At 44.1% G+C, this 14817-nt stretch overlaps 12 non-coding genes and 4 pseudogenes across 12 annotated transcripts; all 16 read right to left on the reverse strand.

The window, feature by feature from the left end:
- Positions 1 to 340: 340 nt before the first annotated feature.
- LOC142516437 (5S ribosomal RNA) lies at positions 341 to 459 on the reverse strand. Its single transcript, XR_012812231.1, has one exon. It is a non-coding gene; the product is annotated as a 5S ribosomal RNA (ribosomal RNA).
- A 675-nt stretch (positions 460 to 1134) lies between these two features.
- LOC142510263 (5S ribosomal RNA) lies at positions 1135 to 1253 on the reverse strand. The gene has a single exon (XR_012808386.1). It is a non-coding gene; the product is annotated as a 5S ribosomal RNA (ribosomal RNA).
- A 714-nt stretch (positions 1254 to 1967) lies between these two features.
- On the reverse strand, positions 1968 to 2091 carry LOC142510279 (5S ribosomal RNA). Its single transcript, XR_012808402.1, has one exon. It is a non-coding gene; the product is annotated as a 5S ribosomal RNA (ribosomal RNA).
- A 685-nt stretch (positions 2092 to 2776) lies between these two features.
- Positions 2777 to 2895, reverse strand: LOC142507031 (5S ribosomal RNA). Its single transcript, XR_012805298.1, has one exon. It is a non-coding gene; the product is annotated as a 5S ribosomal RNA (ribosomal RNA).
- A 1068-nt stretch (positions 2896 to 3963) lies between these two features.
- Positions 3964 to 4082, reverse strand: LOC142515904 (5S ribosomal RNA). The gene has a single exon (XR_012811725.1). It is a non-coding gene; the product is annotated as a 5S ribosomal RNA (ribosomal RNA).
- A 684-nt stretch (positions 4083 to 4766) lies between these two features.
- Positions 4767 to 4885, reverse strand: LOC142513266 (5S ribosomal RNA). The gene has a single exon (XR_012809222.1). It is a non-coding gene; the product is annotated as a 5S ribosomal RNA (ribosomal RNA).
- Positions 4886 to 5536: 651 nt separating this feature from the next.
- Positions 5537 to 5655, reverse strand: LOC142507023 (5S ribosomal RNA). The gene has a single exon (XR_012805291.1). It is a non-coding gene; the product is annotated as a 5S ribosomal RNA (ribosomal RNA).
- Positions 5656 to 6339: 684 nt separating this feature from the next.
- LOC142507042 (5S ribosomal RNA) lies at positions 6340 to 6458 on the reverse strand. Its single transcript, XR_012805309.1, has one exon. It is a non-coding gene; the product is annotated as a 5S ribosomal RNA (ribosomal RNA).
- Positions 6459 to 7522: 1064 nt separating this feature from the next.
- Positions 7523 to 7635, reverse strand: LOC142512405 (5S ribosomal RNA; annotated as a pseudogene).
- Positions 7636 to 8319: 684 nt separating this feature from the next.
- On the reverse strand, positions 8320 to 8441 carry LOC142511909 (5S ribosomal RNA; annotated as a pseudogene).
- A 686-nt stretch (positions 8442 to 9127) lies between these two features.
- On the reverse strand, positions 9128 to 9246 carry LOC142512654 (5S ribosomal RNA; annotated as a pseudogene).
- A 2078-nt stretch (positions 9247 to 11324) lies between these two features.
- Positions 11325 to 11444, reverse strand: LOC142511287 (5S ribosomal RNA; annotated as a pseudogene).
- Positions 11445 to 12124: 680 nt separating this feature from the next.
- Positions 12125 to 12243, reverse strand: LOC142513806 (5S ribosomal RNA). Its single transcript, XR_012809733.1, has one exon. It is a non-coding gene; the product is annotated as a 5S ribosomal RNA (ribosomal RNA).
- A 682-nt stretch (positions 12244 to 12925) lies between these two features.
- On the reverse strand, positions 12926 to 13044 carry LOC142513807 (5S ribosomal RNA). The gene has a single exon (XR_012809734.1). It is a non-coding gene; the product is annotated as a 5S ribosomal RNA (ribosomal RNA).
- A 678-nt stretch (positions 13045 to 13722) lies between these two features.
- On the reverse strand, positions 13723 to 13839 carry LOC142516177 (5S ribosomal RNA). Its single transcript, XR_012811985.1, has one exon. It is a non-coding gene; the product is annotated as a 5S ribosomal RNA (ribosomal RNA).
- Positions 13840 to 14516: 677 nt separating this feature from the next.
- Positions 14517 to 14634, reverse strand: LOC142511600 (5S ribosomal RNA). Its single transcript, XR_012808758.1, has one exon. It is a non-coding gene; the product is annotated as a 5S ribosomal RNA (ribosomal RNA).
- Between the last annotated feature and the right edge of the window lie 183 nt (positions 14635 to 14817).

Genomic DNA, 14817 nt, shown 5'->3' on the forward strand with positions numbered 1-14817 from the left:
CGCACAGAACCGGCTCACGACAACAAAAATCGATAAATGTTCCCAGAAAATAGAAAAAAAATAAGAAGAAGGAAAATAACGAATGTAAAGCTATTATTATGCCTGGGATACAATAAAATGGAACCGGAATCGAATTTCGAACTTCCTAAGCGGATTTCTCGAGGAAACGAAAGCTTAACAGGAATCTGGTCAGCTCATTGCGTAGTAATAAGTCTCGTCTCGTCTGCAATGCCCGAACTACTTTCATTTTACATGTCTTATCTGGTCCCCATCGAGATTCAGATGATTTGAGCCGAAAATCGTCTGTCAACAAGTAATCAAAAATAGAAAAACACAAAAAGGGGTGCAACACAAGGACTTCTCAGGGTGTCACCCATCCTAGTACTGCTCTCACCCAAGCACGCTTAACTTCGGAGTTCTGATGGGATCCGGTGCATTAGTGCTGGTATGATCGCACTCGACATTGAGTGGGTGTTTATTCTTAATCCCTCGAGTACGTGTTGGAGCGGGCGGCGATGGACAACACGCGGCACTCGCCCAATCATAACCATGAAGTTAAGCGTTCTGGCGCGGTGGCAAAGCTAGGATGGGTGACCACCCTGGGAAGACCTCGTGTCGCGACCGGTTACGTAAATTATGGATATAAAACAGTCGAAATAATTGTTTTTAATGAGTTAACCGTCTCCGGAGTAATGCGTCATACCCTTCTGCACAGAACCGGCTCACAACAACAAAATCGATAAATGTTCCCAGAAAATAGAAAAAAATAATAAGAAGGAAATAAAGAATGTAAAGCTATTATTATGCCTGGGATACAATAAAAGGGAACCGGAATCGAATTTCGAACTTCCTAAGCGGATTTCTTGATGAAACGAAAGCTTAACAGAAGCGTTAAATCGCAAATTAGAGGGTCTTAGAGAAGGAATTCGGCTAAAATCTCGTCAGCTCATTGCGTAGTAATGAGTCTCGTCTGTTTCACCGTTTATAATCAAATTAGCCTACAATTTTGTCCAAATCCAGCAGTGCCCGAGCTACTTTCATTTCACATGTCTTATCTGGTCCCGATCGAGATTCAGATGATTTGAGCTGAAAATCGTTTGTCAACAAGTAATCAAAAATAGAAAAACACGAAAAAGGGCGCAACACGAGGATTTCCCAGGGGGTCAACCATCCTAGAACTGCTCTCGTCCAAGCACGCTTAATTTCGGAGTTTTGATGGGATCCGGTGCATTATTGCTGGTATGATCGCACCCGACATTGAGTAAGATGTTTATTCTTATATCCCTCGATTACATGTGGAGCGGACGGCGATGGACAACACGCGGCACTGCTCTCGCCCATTCTAACCATGAAGTTAAGCGTTCTGGCGCGATGGCAGAGCTAGGATGGATGACCTCCCTGGGAAGACCTCGTGTCGCGAACGTTTACGTAAATTATTGATAAAACAGTGGAAATAATACGTAAATTATGGATAAAACAGTCAAAATAATTGTTTTTATTGAGTTAACCGTCTCCAGAGTAATCTGCGTCATACCCTTCCGCACAGAACTGGCTCACGACAACAAAAATCGATAAATGTTCGCAGAAAATAGAAAAAAAATAAGAAGAAGGAAATAACGAATGTAAAGCTATTATTATGCCTGGAATACGATAAAATGGAACCGGAATCGAATTTCGAACTTTCTAAGCGGATTTCTCGAGGAAACGAAAGCTTAACAGAAGCGGTAAATCGCAAATTAGAGGGTCTTAGAGAAGGAATTAGGCTAAAATCTTGTCAGCTCATTGCGTAGCAATGAGTCTCGTCCGTTTGCCCGTTTACAATCAAATTAGCCTACAATTTTGTCCAAATCCGGCAGTGCCCGAGCTACTTTTATTTCACATGTCTTATCTGGTCCCGATCGAGATTCAGATGATTTGAGCCGGAAATCGTCTGTAAACAAGTAATCAAAAATAGAAAAACACGAAAAAGGGTACAACACGAGGACTTCCCAGGGGACCGGGTCACCCATCCTAGAACTCCTCTCGCCCAAGCACGCTTAACTTCGAAGTTCTGATGGGATCCGGTGCAATAGTGCTGGTATGATCGCACCCGACATTGAGTGGGATGTTTATTCTTATATCCCTCGAGTACGTGTGGAGCGGGCGGCGATGGACAACACGCGGCACTGCTCTCGCTCAATCATAACCATGAAGTTAAGCGTTCTGGCGCGATGGCAGAGCTAGGATGGGTGACCTCTCTGGGAAAACCTCGTGACGCGACCGGTTACGTAAATTATGAATAAAACAGTCGAAATAATTGTTTTTAATGAGTTAACCGTCTCCGGAGTAATCTGCGTCATACCCTTCCGCACAGAACCGGCTTAACGACAACAAAAATCGATAAATGTTCCCAGAAAATAGAAAAAAAAATAAGAAGAAGGAAATAACGAATGTAATGCTATTATTATGCCTGGGATACGACAAAATGGAACCGGAATCGAATTTCGAACTTCCTAAGCGGATTTCTCGAGGAAACGAAAGCTTAAGAGAAGCGGTAAATCGCAAATTAGAGGGTCTTAGAGAAGGAATTCGGCTAAAATCTCGTCAGCTCATTGCGTAGAAATAAGTCTCGTCCGTTTGCCCGTTTACAATCAAATTAGCCTACAATTTTGTCCAAATCCGGCAGTGCCCGAGCTACTTTCATTTCACATGTCTTATCTTGTCCTGATCGAGATTCAGATGATTTGAGCCGAAAATCGTCTGTCAACAAGTAATCAAAAATAGAAAAACACGAAAAAGGGTGCAACACGAGGACTTCCCAGGGGGTCACCCACCCTAGTACTGCTCTCGCCCAAGCACGCTTAACTTCGGAGTTCTGATGGGATCCGGTGCATTAGTGCTGGTATGATCGCACCCGACATTGAGTGGGATAGTTTATTCTTATATCCCTCGAGTACGTGTGGAGCGGGCGGCGATGGACAACACGCGGCACTGCTCTCGCCCAATCATAACCATGTAGTTAAGCGTTCTGGCGCGATGGCAGAGGTAGGATGGGTGACCTCCCTGGGAAGACCTCGTGTCGCGATCGTTCACGTAAATTATGGATAAAACAGTCGAAATAATTGTTTTTAATGAGTTAACCGTCTCCGGAGTAATCTGCGTCATACCCTTCCGCACAGAACCGGCTCACGACAACAAAAATCGATAAATGTTCCTAGAAAATAGAAAAAAAAATAAGAAGAAGGAAATAACGAATGTAAAGCTATTATTATGCCTGGGATACGATAAAATGGAACCGGAATCGAATTTCGAACTTCCTAAGCGGATTTCTCAAGGAAACGAAAGCTTAACAGAAGCGGTAAATCGCAAATTAGAGGCTCTTAGAGAAGGAATTCGGCTAAAATCTCGTCAGCTCATTGCGTGGTAATGAATCTCGTCCGTTGCCCGTTTACAATCAAATTAGCCCACAATTTTGTCCAAATCCGACAGTGCCCGAGCTACTTTCATTTCACATGTTTTATCTGGTCCCGATCGAGATTCAGATGATTTGAGCCGAAAATCGTCTGTCAACAAGTAATCAAAAATAGTAAAACACGAAAAGGTGTGAAACACGAGGACAACCTAGGGGTAAATAACGATGTAAAGCTATTATTATGCCTGGGATACGATAAAATGGAACTGGAATCGAATTTCGAACTTCCTAAGCGGATTTCTCGAGGAAACGAAAGCTTAACAGAAGCGGTAAATCGCAAATTAGAGGGTCTTAAAGAAAGAATTCGGCTAAAATCTCGTCAGCTCATTGCATAGTAATGAGTCTCGTCCGTTTGCCCGTTTACAATCAAATTAGCCTACAATTTTGTCCAAATCCGGCAGTGCCCGAGCTACTTTCATTTCACATGTCTTATCTGGTCCCGATCGAGATTCAGATGATTTGAGCCAAAAATCCTTTGTCAACAAGTAATCAAAAATAGAAAAACACGAAAAAGTGTGCAACACGAGGACTTTCCAGGGGGTCACCCTTCCTAGTACTGCTCTCGCCCAAGCACGCTTAACTTCGGAGTTCTGTTGGGATCCGGTGCATTAGTGCTGGTATGATCGCACCCGACATTGAGTGGGATGTTTATTCTTATATCCCTCGAGTACGTGTGGAGCGGGCGGCGATGGACAACACGAGGCACTGCTCTCGCCCAATCATAACCATGAAGTTAAGCGTTCTGGCGCGATGGCAGAGCTAGGATGGGTGACCTCCCTGGGAAGACCTCGTGTCGCGACCGGTTACGTAAATTATGGTTAAAACAGTCGAAATAATTGTTTTTAATGAGTTAACCGTCTCCGGAGTAATCTGCGTCATACCCATCCGCACAGAACCGGCTCACGACAACAAAAATCGATAAATGTTCCCAGAAAATAGAAAAAAAGATAAGAAGAAGGAAATAACGAATGTAAAGCTATTATTATGCTTGGGATACGATAAAATGGAACCGGAATCGAATTTCGAACTTCCTAAGCGGATTTCTCGAGGAAACGAAAGCTTAAGAGAAGAGGTAAATCGCAAATTAGAGGGTCTTAGAGAATTTTTTCGGGTAAAATCTCGTCAGCTCATTGCGTAGTAATGTGTCTCGTCCGTTTGCCCGTTTACAATCAAATTAGCCTACAATTTTGTCCAAATCCGGCAGTGCCCGAGATACTTTCATTTCACATGTCTTATCTAGTCTCGATCGAGATTCAGATGATTTGAGACTAAAATCGTCTGTCAACAAGTAATCAAAAATAGAAAAACAAGAAAAGGGGTGCAACACGTGGACTTCCCAGGGGGTCACCTATCCTAGTACTGCTCTCGCCCAAGCACGCTTAACTTTGGAGTTCTGATGGGATCCGGTGCATTAGTGCTGGTATGATCGCACCCGACATTGAGTGGGATGTTTATTCATATATCCCTCGAGTACGTGTGGAGAGGGCGGCGATGGACAACACGCGGCACTGCTCTCGCCCAATCATAACCACGAAGTTAAGCGTTCTGGCGCGATGGCAGAGGTAGGATGGGTGACCTCCCTGGGAAGACCTCGTGTCGCGATCATTTACGTAAATTATGGATAAAACAGTCGAAATAATTGTTTTTAATTAGTTAACCGTCTCCGGAGTAATCTGCGTCATACCCTTCCGCACAGAACCGGCTCACGACAACAAAAAATCGATAAATGTTCCCAGAAAATAGAAAAAAAATAAGAAGAAGGAAATAACGAATGTAAAGCTATTATTATGCCTGGGATACGATAAAATGGAACCGGAATCGAATTTCGAACTTCCTAAGCGGATTTCTCGAGGAAACGAAAGCTTAACAGAAGCGTTAAATCGCAAATTAGAGGCTCTTAGAGAAGGAATTCGGCTAAAATCTCGTCAGCTCATTGCGTGGTAATGAATCTCGTCCGTTGCCCGTTTACAATCAAATTAGCCCACAATTTTGTCCAAATGTCTTATTTGGTCCCGATGGAGATTCAGATGATTTGAGCCGAAAATCGTCTGTCAACAAGTAATCAAAAATAGAAAAACAAGAAAAGGGGTGCAACACGAGGACTTCTCAGGAGGTCACCGATCCTAGTACTGCTCTCGTCCAAGCACGCTTAACTTCGGAGTTCTGATGGGATCCATGGCATTAGTGCTGGTATGATTGCACCCGACATTGAGTGGGATGTTTATTCTTATATCCCTCGAGTACGTGTGGAGTAAGCGGCGATGGACAACACGTGGCACTGCTCTCGCCCAATCATAACTATGAAATTAAGCGTTCTGGCGCGATGGCAGAGCTAGGATGGGTGACCTCCCTGGGAAGACCTCGTGTCGCGACCATTTACGTAAATTATGGATAAAACAGTCGAAATAATTGTTTTTAATGAGTTAACCGTCTCTGGAGTAATCTGCGTCATACCCTTCCGCACAAAACCGGCTCACGACAAAAAAAATCGATAAATGTTCCCAGAAAATAGAAAAAAAAATAAGAAGAAGTAAATAACGAATGTAAAGCTATTATTATGCCTGGGATACGATAAAATGGAACCGGAATCGAATTTCGAACTTCCTAAGCGGATTTCTCGAGGAAACGAAAGCTTAACAGAAGCGGTAAATCGCAAATTAGAGGGTCTTAGAGAAGGAATTCGGCTAAAATCCTCGTCAGCTCATTGCGTAGTAATAGTCTCGTCCGTTTGCCCGTTTACAATCAAATTAGCCTACAATTTTGTCCAAATCCTGCAGTGCCCGAGCTACTTTCATTTCACATGTCTTATCTGGTCCCGATCGAGATTCAGATGATTTGAGCCGAAAATCGTATGTCAACATGTAATCAAAAATAGAAAAACACGAAAAAGGGTGCAACACGAGGACTTCCCAGGGGGTCACCCACCCTAGTACTGCTCTCGCCCAAGCACGCTTAACTTCGGAGTTCTGATGGGATCCGGTGCATTAGTGCTGGTATGATCGCACCCGACATTGTGTGGGATATTTATTCTTATATCCCTCGAGTACGTGTGGAGCGGGCGGCGATGGACAACACGCGGCACTGCTCTCGCCCAATCATAACCATGTAGTTAAGCGTTCTGGCGCGATGGCAGAGGTAGGATGGGTGACCTCCCTGGGAAGACCTCGTGTCGCGATCGTTCACGTAAATTATGGATAAAACAGTCGAAATAATTGTTTTTAATGAGTTAACTATCTCCGGAGTAATCTGCGTCATACCCTTCCGCACAGAACCGGCTCACGACAACAAAATTCGATAAATGTTCCTAGAAAATAGAAAAAAAAATAAGAAGAAGGAAATAACGAATGTAAAGCTATTATTATGCCTAGGATACGATAAAATGGAACCGGAATCGAATTTCGAACTTCCTAAGCGGATTTCTCAAGGAAACGAAAGCTTAACAGAAGCGGTAAATCGCAAATTAGAGGCTCTTAGAGAAGGAATTCGGCTAAAATCTCGTCAGCTCATTGCGTGGTAATGAATCTCGTCCGTTGCCCGTTTACAATCAAATTAGCCCACAATTTTGTCCAAATCCGACAGTGCTCGAGCTACTTTCATTTCACATGTTTTATCTGGTCCCGATCGAGATTCAGATGATTTGAGCCGAAAATCGTCTGTCAACAAGTAATCAAATATAGTAAAACACGAAAAGGGGTGAAACACGAGGACAACCTAGGGGTAAATAACGATGTAAAGCTATTATTATGCCTGGGATACGAAAATAAAATGGAATGGAACGAATTTCGAACTTCCTAAGCGGATTTCTCGAGGAAACGAAAGCTTAACAGAAGCGGTAAATCGCAAATTAGAGGGTCTTAGAGAAGGAATTCGGCTAAAATCTCGTCAGCTCATTGCATAGTAATGAGTCTGTCCGTTTGCCCGTTTACAATCAAATTAGCCTACAATTTTGTCCAAATCCGGCAGTGCCCGAGCTACTTTCATTTCACATGTCTATCTTGTCCCGATCGAGATTCAGATGATTTGAGCCGAAAATCGTTTGTCAACAAGTAATCAAAATAGAAAAACACGAAAAGTGTGCAACACGAGGACTTTCCAGGGGGTCACCCTTCCTAGTACTGCTCTCGCCCAAGCACGCTTCGGAGTTCTGTGGGATCCGGTGCATTAGTGCTGGTATGATCGCACCCGACATTGAGTGGGATGTTTATTCTTATATCCCTCGAGTACGTGTGGAGCGGGCGACGATGGACAACACGAGGCACTGCTCTCGCCCAATCATAACCATGAAGTTAAGCGTTCTGGCGCGATGGCAGAGCTAGGATGGGTGACCTCCCTGGGAAGATCTCGTGTCGCGACCGGTTACGTAAATTATGGTTAAAACAGTCGAAATAATTGTTTTTAATGAGTTAACCGTCTCCGGAGTAATCTGCGTCATACCCATCCGCACAGAACCGGCTCACGACAACAAAAATCGATAAATGTTCCCAGAAAATAGAAAAAAAAATAAGAAGAAAGAAATAACGAATGTGAAGCTATTATTATGCCTGGCATACGATAAAATGGAACCGGAATCGAATTTTGAACTTCCTAAGCGGATTTCTCGAGGAAACGAAAGCTTAACAGAAACGTTAAATCGCAAATTAGAGTGTCTTAGAGAAGGAATTCGGCTAAAATCACGTCAGCTCATTGCGTAGTAATGAGTCTCGTCCGTTTGCCCGTTTACAATCAAATTAGCCTACAATTTTGTCCAAATCCGGCAGTGCCCGAGCTACTTTCATTTCACATGTCTTATCTGGTCCCGATCGAGATTCAGATGATTTGAGACGAAAATCGTCTGTCAACAAGTAATCAAAAATAGAAAAACACGAAAAAGGGTGCAACACGAGGACTTCCCAGGGGGTGACCCATCCTAGTACTGCTCTCATCGCCCAGCACGTTTAACTTCGGAGTTCTGATGGGATCCAGTGCATTAGTGAGTGGTATGATCGCACACCCGACAGTTGAGTGGATGTTTATTCTATATCCTCGAGTACGTGTGGAGCGGGGCGGCGATGGACAACACGCAGCACTGCTCTCGCCCAATCATAACCAACGAAGTTAAGCGTTCTGGCGCGATGGCAGAGGTAGGATGGGTGACCTCCCTGGGGAAGACCTCGTGTCGCGAGCGTTACCTAAATTATGGATAAAACATTCGAAATAATTGTTTTTAATTAGTAACCGTCTCCGGAGTAATCTGCGTCATACCCTTCCGCACAGAACCGGCTCACGACAACAAAAATCGATAAATGTTCCCAGAAAATAGAAAAAAAAATAAGAAGAAGGAAATAACGAATGCAAAGCCATTATTATGCCTGAGATACGATAAAATGGAACCGGAATCGAATTTCGAACTTCCTGAGCGGATTTCTCGAGGAAACGAAAGCTTAACAGAAGTGGTAAATCGCAAGTTAGAGGGTCTTAGAGAAGGAATTCGGCTAAAATCTCGTGAGCTCATTGCGTAGTAATGAGTCTCGTCCGTTTGCCCGTTTACAATCAAATTAGCCTACAATTTTGTCCAAATCCGGCAGTGCCCGAGCTACTTTCATTTCACATGTCTTATTTGGTCCCCGATCGAGATTAGATGATTTGAGCCGAAAATCGTCTGTCAACAAGTAATCAAAAATAGAAAAACACGAAAAAAGGGTGCAACACGAGGACTTCCCAGGGGTCACTCATCCTAGTACTGCTCTCAGCCCAAGCACGCTTAACTTCGGAGTTCTGATGGGATCCTGGCATTAGTGCTAGTAAGCATCGCACCCGACCATGATTGGATGTTTATTTGTATATCCCTCGTGTACGTGTGGAGGCGGGCGGCGATGGACAACAAACGCGGCAACTGCTCTCCGCCCAAGTCATAACCATGATTTAAGCGTTCTGGCTGCGATGGCAGAGCTAGGATGGGTGACCCTCCCTGGGAAAGACCTCGTGTCGCGGGCCGTTTACCGATAAAATTGTTGGATAAAACATCGAAGTAATTGTTTTAATTAGTTAAAACCACTCTCCGGAGTAATCTGCTGTCATACCCTTCCGGCAACAGAACCGGCGCACGACAACAAAAGAATCGTAAATGTTCCAGAAAAATAGAAAAAAAATAAAGAGAGGTAAAATAACGAATGTAAAGCTATTATGAAATGGCCTGGGATAACGATAAAAGGGAACCAGAATCGAATTTCGAACTTCCTAAGCGGATTTCTCGAGGAAACGAAAGCTTAACAGAAGCGTTAAATCGCAAATTAGTGGGTCTTAGAGAAGGAATTCGTGGTAAAAATCTCGTCAGCTCATTGCGTAGTAATGAGTCTCCGTTTGATGGGATCCGGTGCATTAGTGCTGGTATGATCGCACGACATTGAGTGGGATGTTTATTTTATATCCCTCGAGTACGTGTGGAGCGGGCGGCGATGGACAACACGCGGCACTGCTCTCGCCCAATCATAACCATGAAGTTAAGCGTTCTGGCGCGATGGCAGAGTAGGATGGGTGACCTCCCTGGGAAGACCTCGTGTCGCGACCGTTTACGTAAATTATGGATAAAACAGTCGAAATAATTGTTTTTAATAGTTAACCGTCTCCGGAGTAATCTGCGTCATACCCTTCCGCACAGAACCGGCTCACGACAACAAAAATCGATAAATGTTCCCAGAAAATAGAAAAAAAAATAAGAAGAAGGAAATAACGAATGTAAAGCTATTATTATGCCTGGATACGATACAATGGAACGGAATCGAATTTCGAACTTCCTAAGCGGATTTCTCGAGGAAACGAAAGCTTAACAGAAGCGGTTAAATCGCAAATTAGAGGGTCTTAGAGAAGGAATTCGGCTAAAATCTCGTCAGCTCATTGCGTAGTATGAGTCTCGTCCGTTTTGCCCGTTTACAATCAATTAGCCTACAATTTGGTCAAATCCGGCAGTGCCCGAGCTACTTTCATTTCACATGTCTTATCTGGTCCCGATCGAGATTCAGATGATTTGAGCCGAAAATCGTCTGTCAACAAGTAATGCAAAAATAGAAAAACACGAAAAAAGGTGCAACACAGAGGACTTCACAAGGGTTCACACCATCCTAGTACTGCTCTCACTCGTCTTCGCCCAAGCACGCTTAACTTCGGAGTTTCTGATGAGATCCGGTGCATTAGTGTCTAGTAAGATCGCACCGACATTGAGTGGGATGTTTATCTTATATCCCTCGGTACGTGTTGAGCGAGCGGCGATGGACAACACGCGGCACTGCTCTCTCGCCCAATCATAACCATGAAGTTAAGCTTTCTGGCGCGATGGCAGAGCTAGGTGGGTGACCTCCCTGGGAAGACCTCGTGTCGCGACCGTTTATGTAAATTATGGATAAAACAGGTCGAAATAATTATTTTACTGGAGTTAACCGTCTCCGGAGTAATCTGTGTCATACCCTTCCGCACAGAACAGACGCACGACAACAAAAATCGATAAATGTTCCCAGAAATAGAAAAAAAAATAGAAGAAAGGAAAATAACGAATGTAAAGCTATTATTATCCTGGGATACGATAAAAATAGAACCGGAAAAGAATTTCGAACTTCCTAAGCGGATTTCTCGAGGAAACGAAAGCTTAACAGAAGCGTTAATATCGCAAATTAGTGGGTCTTAGAGAGGAATTCGGCTAAAATCTCGTCAGCTCATTGCGTAGTAATGAGTCTCGTCCGTTTGCCCGTTTACAATCAATTAGCCTACAATTTTGTCAAATCCGGCAGTGCCCGAGCTACTTACATTTCACATGTTTTATCTGGTCCCGATCGAGATTCAGAGGATTTGAGCCGAAAATCGTCTATCAACAAGTAATCAAAAAATAGAAAAACACGAAAAAGGGGTGCAACACGAGACTTCCCAGGGGGTCACCCAACCTAGTACTACTCTCGCCCAAGCACGCTTAACTTCGGAGTTTTGATGGGATCCCGGTGCATTAGTGCTAGGAAGACTCGCACCTGACATGACTGAGATGTTATTCTTATATCCCTCGAGTACGTTTGGAGCGGGCGGCGATGGACAACACGCGGCACTGCTTTCGCCCAATCATAACCAGAGTTAAGCGTTCTGGCGCGATGGCAGAGGTAGTATGGTGACCTCGCCTGGGAGACCTCGTGCGCGCGATCGTTTACGTAAATTATGAATAAAAACAGGTCGAAATTATTGTTTTAAATAGTTAAACCGTCTCGGGAAGTAATCTGCGTCATACCCTTCCGCACAGAACCGGCTCACGACAACAAAATCGATAAATGTTCCCAGAAAATAGAAAAAAAAATAAGAAGAAGGAAATAACGAATGTAAAGCTATTATTATGCCTGGGATACGATAAAATGGAACCGGAATCGAATTTCGAACTTCCTAAGCGGATTTCTCGAGGAAACGAAAGCTTAACAGAAGCGGTAAATCGCAAATTAGAGGGTCTTAGAGAAGGAATTCGGCTAAAATCTCGTCAGCATTGCGTAGTAATGAGTCTCGTCCGTTTGCCCGTTTACAATCAAATTAGCCTACAATTTTGTCCAAATCCGGCAGTGCCCGAGCTACTTTCATTTCACATGTCTTATCTGGTCCCGATCGAGATTCAGATGATTTGAGCCGAAAATCGTCTGTCAACAAGTAATCAAAAATAGAAAAACACGAATAAGGGTGCAACACGAGGACTTCAAGGGGGGTCACCCATTCTAGTACTGCTCTCGCCCAAGCACGCTTAACTTCGGAGTTCTGATGGGATCCGGTGCATTAGTGCTGGTATGATCGCACCCGACATTGAGTGGGATGTTTATTCTTATATCCCTCGAGTACGTGTGGAGCGGGCGGCGATGGACAACACGCGGCACTGCTCTCGCCTAATCATAACCATGAAGTTAAGCGTTCTGGCGATGGCAGAGCTAGGATGGGTGACCTCCATGGGAAGACCTCGTGTCGCGACCGTTTACGTAAATTATGGATAAAACAGTCGAAATAATTGTTTTTAATGAGTTAACCGTCTCCGGAGTAATCTGCGTCATACCCTTCCGCACAGAACCGGCTCACGACAACAAAAATCGATAAATGTTCCCAGAAAATAGAAAAAAAAATAAGAAGAAGGAAATAACGAATGTAAAGCTATTATTATGCCTGGGATACGATAAAATGGAACCGGAATCGAATTTCGAACTTCCTAAGCGGATTTCTCGAGGAAACGAAAGCTTAACAGAAGCGGTAAATCGCAAATTAGAGGGTCTTAGAGAAGGAATTCGGCTAAAATCTCGTCAGCTCATTGCGTAGTAATGAGTCTCGTCCGTTTGCCCGTTTACAATCAAATTAGCCTACAATTTTGTCCAAATCCGGCAGTGCCCGAGCTACTTTCATTTCACATGTCTTATCTGGTCCCGATCGAGATTCAGATGATTTGAGCCGAAAATCGTCTGTCAACAAGTAATCAAAAATATAAAAACACGAATAAGGGTGCAACACGAGGACTTCAAGGGGGGTCACCCATTCTAGTACTGCTCTCGCCCAAGCACGCTTAACTTCGGAGTTCTGATGGGATCCGGTGCATTAGTGCTGGTATGATCGCACCCGACATTGAGTGGGATGTTTATTCTTATATCCCTCGAGTACGTGTGGAGCGGGCGGCGATGGACAACACGCGGCACTGCTCTCGCCCAATAACCATGAAGTTAAGCGTTCTGGCGCGATGGCAGAGCTAGGATGGGTGACCTCCCTGGGAAGACCTCGTGTCGCGACCGTTTACGTAAATTATGGATAAAACAGTCGAAATAATTGTTTTTAATGAGTTAACCGTCTCCGGAGTAATCTGCGTCATACCCTTCCGCACAGAACCGGCTCACGACAACAAAAATCGATAAATGTTCCCAGAAAATAGAAAAAAAATAAGAAGAAGGAAATAACGAATGTAAAGCTATTATTATGCCTGGGATACGATAAAATGGAACCGGAATCGAATTTCGAACTTCCTAAGCGGATTTCTCGAGGAAACGAAAGCTTAACAGAAGCGGTAAATCGCAAATTAGAGGGTCTTAGAGAAGGAATTCGGCTAAAATCTCGTCAGCTCATTGCGTAGTAATGAGTCTCGTCCGTTTGCCCGTTTACAATCAAATTAGCCTACAATTTTGTCCAAATCCGGCAGTGCCCGAGCTACTTTCATTTCACATGTCTTATCTGGTCCCGATCGAGATTCAGATGATTTGAGCCGAAAATCGTCTGTCAACAAGTAATCAAAAATAGAAAAACGAAAAAGGGTGCAACACGAGGACTTCCCAGGGGTCACCCATCCTAGTACTGCTCTCGCCCAAGCACGCTTAACTTCGGAGTTCTGATGGGATCCGGTGCATTAGTGCTGGTAGATCGCACCCGACATTGAGTGGGATGTTTATTCTTATATCCCTCGAGTACGTGTGGAGCGGGCGGCGATGGACAACACGCGGCACTGCTCTCGCCCAATCATAACCATGAAGTTAAGCGTTCTGGCGCGATGGTAGAGCTAGGATGGGTGACCTCCCTGGGAAGACCTCGTGTCGCGACCGTTTACGTAAATTATGGATAAAACAGTCGAAATAATTGTTTTTGATGAGTTAACCGTCTCCGGAGTAATCTGCGTCATACCCTTCCGCACAGAACCGGCTCACGACAACAAAAATCGATAAATGTTCCCAGAAAATAGAAAAAAAAGAAGAAGGAAATAACGAATGTAAAGCTATTATTATGCCTGGGATACGATAAAATGGAACCGGAATCGAATTTCGAACTTCCTAAGCGGATTTCTCGAGGAAACGAAAGCTTAACAGAAGCGTAAATCGCAAATTAGAGGTCTTAGAGAAGGAATTCGGCTAAAATCTCGTCAGCTCATTGCGTAGTAATGAGTCTCGTCCGTTTGCCCGTTTACAATCAAATTAGCCTACAATTTTGTCCAAATCCGGCAGTGCCCGAGCTACTTTCATTTCACATGTCTTATCTGGTCCCGATCGAGATTCAGATGATTTGAGCCGAAAATCGTCTGTCAACAAGTAATCAAAAATAGAAAAACACGAAAAGGGTGCAACACGAGGACTTCCCAGGGGTCACCCATCCTAGTACTGCTCTCGCCCAAGCACGCTTAACTTCGGAGTTCTGATGGGATCCGGTGCATTAGTGCTGGTATGATCGCACCCGACATTGAGTGGGATGTTTATTCTTATATCCCTCGAGTACGTGTGGAGCGGGCGGATGGACAACACGCGGCACTGCTCTCGCCCAATCATAACCATGAAGTTAAGCGTTCTGGCGCGATGGCAGAGGTAGTATGGGTGACCTCCCTGGGAAGACCTCGTGTCGCGACCGTTTACGTAAATTAT

This window comes from Primulina tabacum, chromosome 10 (assembly GCF_025594145.1).
Source record: "Primulina tabacum isolate GXHZ01 chromosome 10, ASM2559414v2, whole genome shotgun sequence".
NCBI lineage: Eukaryota > Viridiplantae > Streptophyta > Magnoliopsida > Lamiales > Gesneriaceae > Primulina > Primulina tabacum.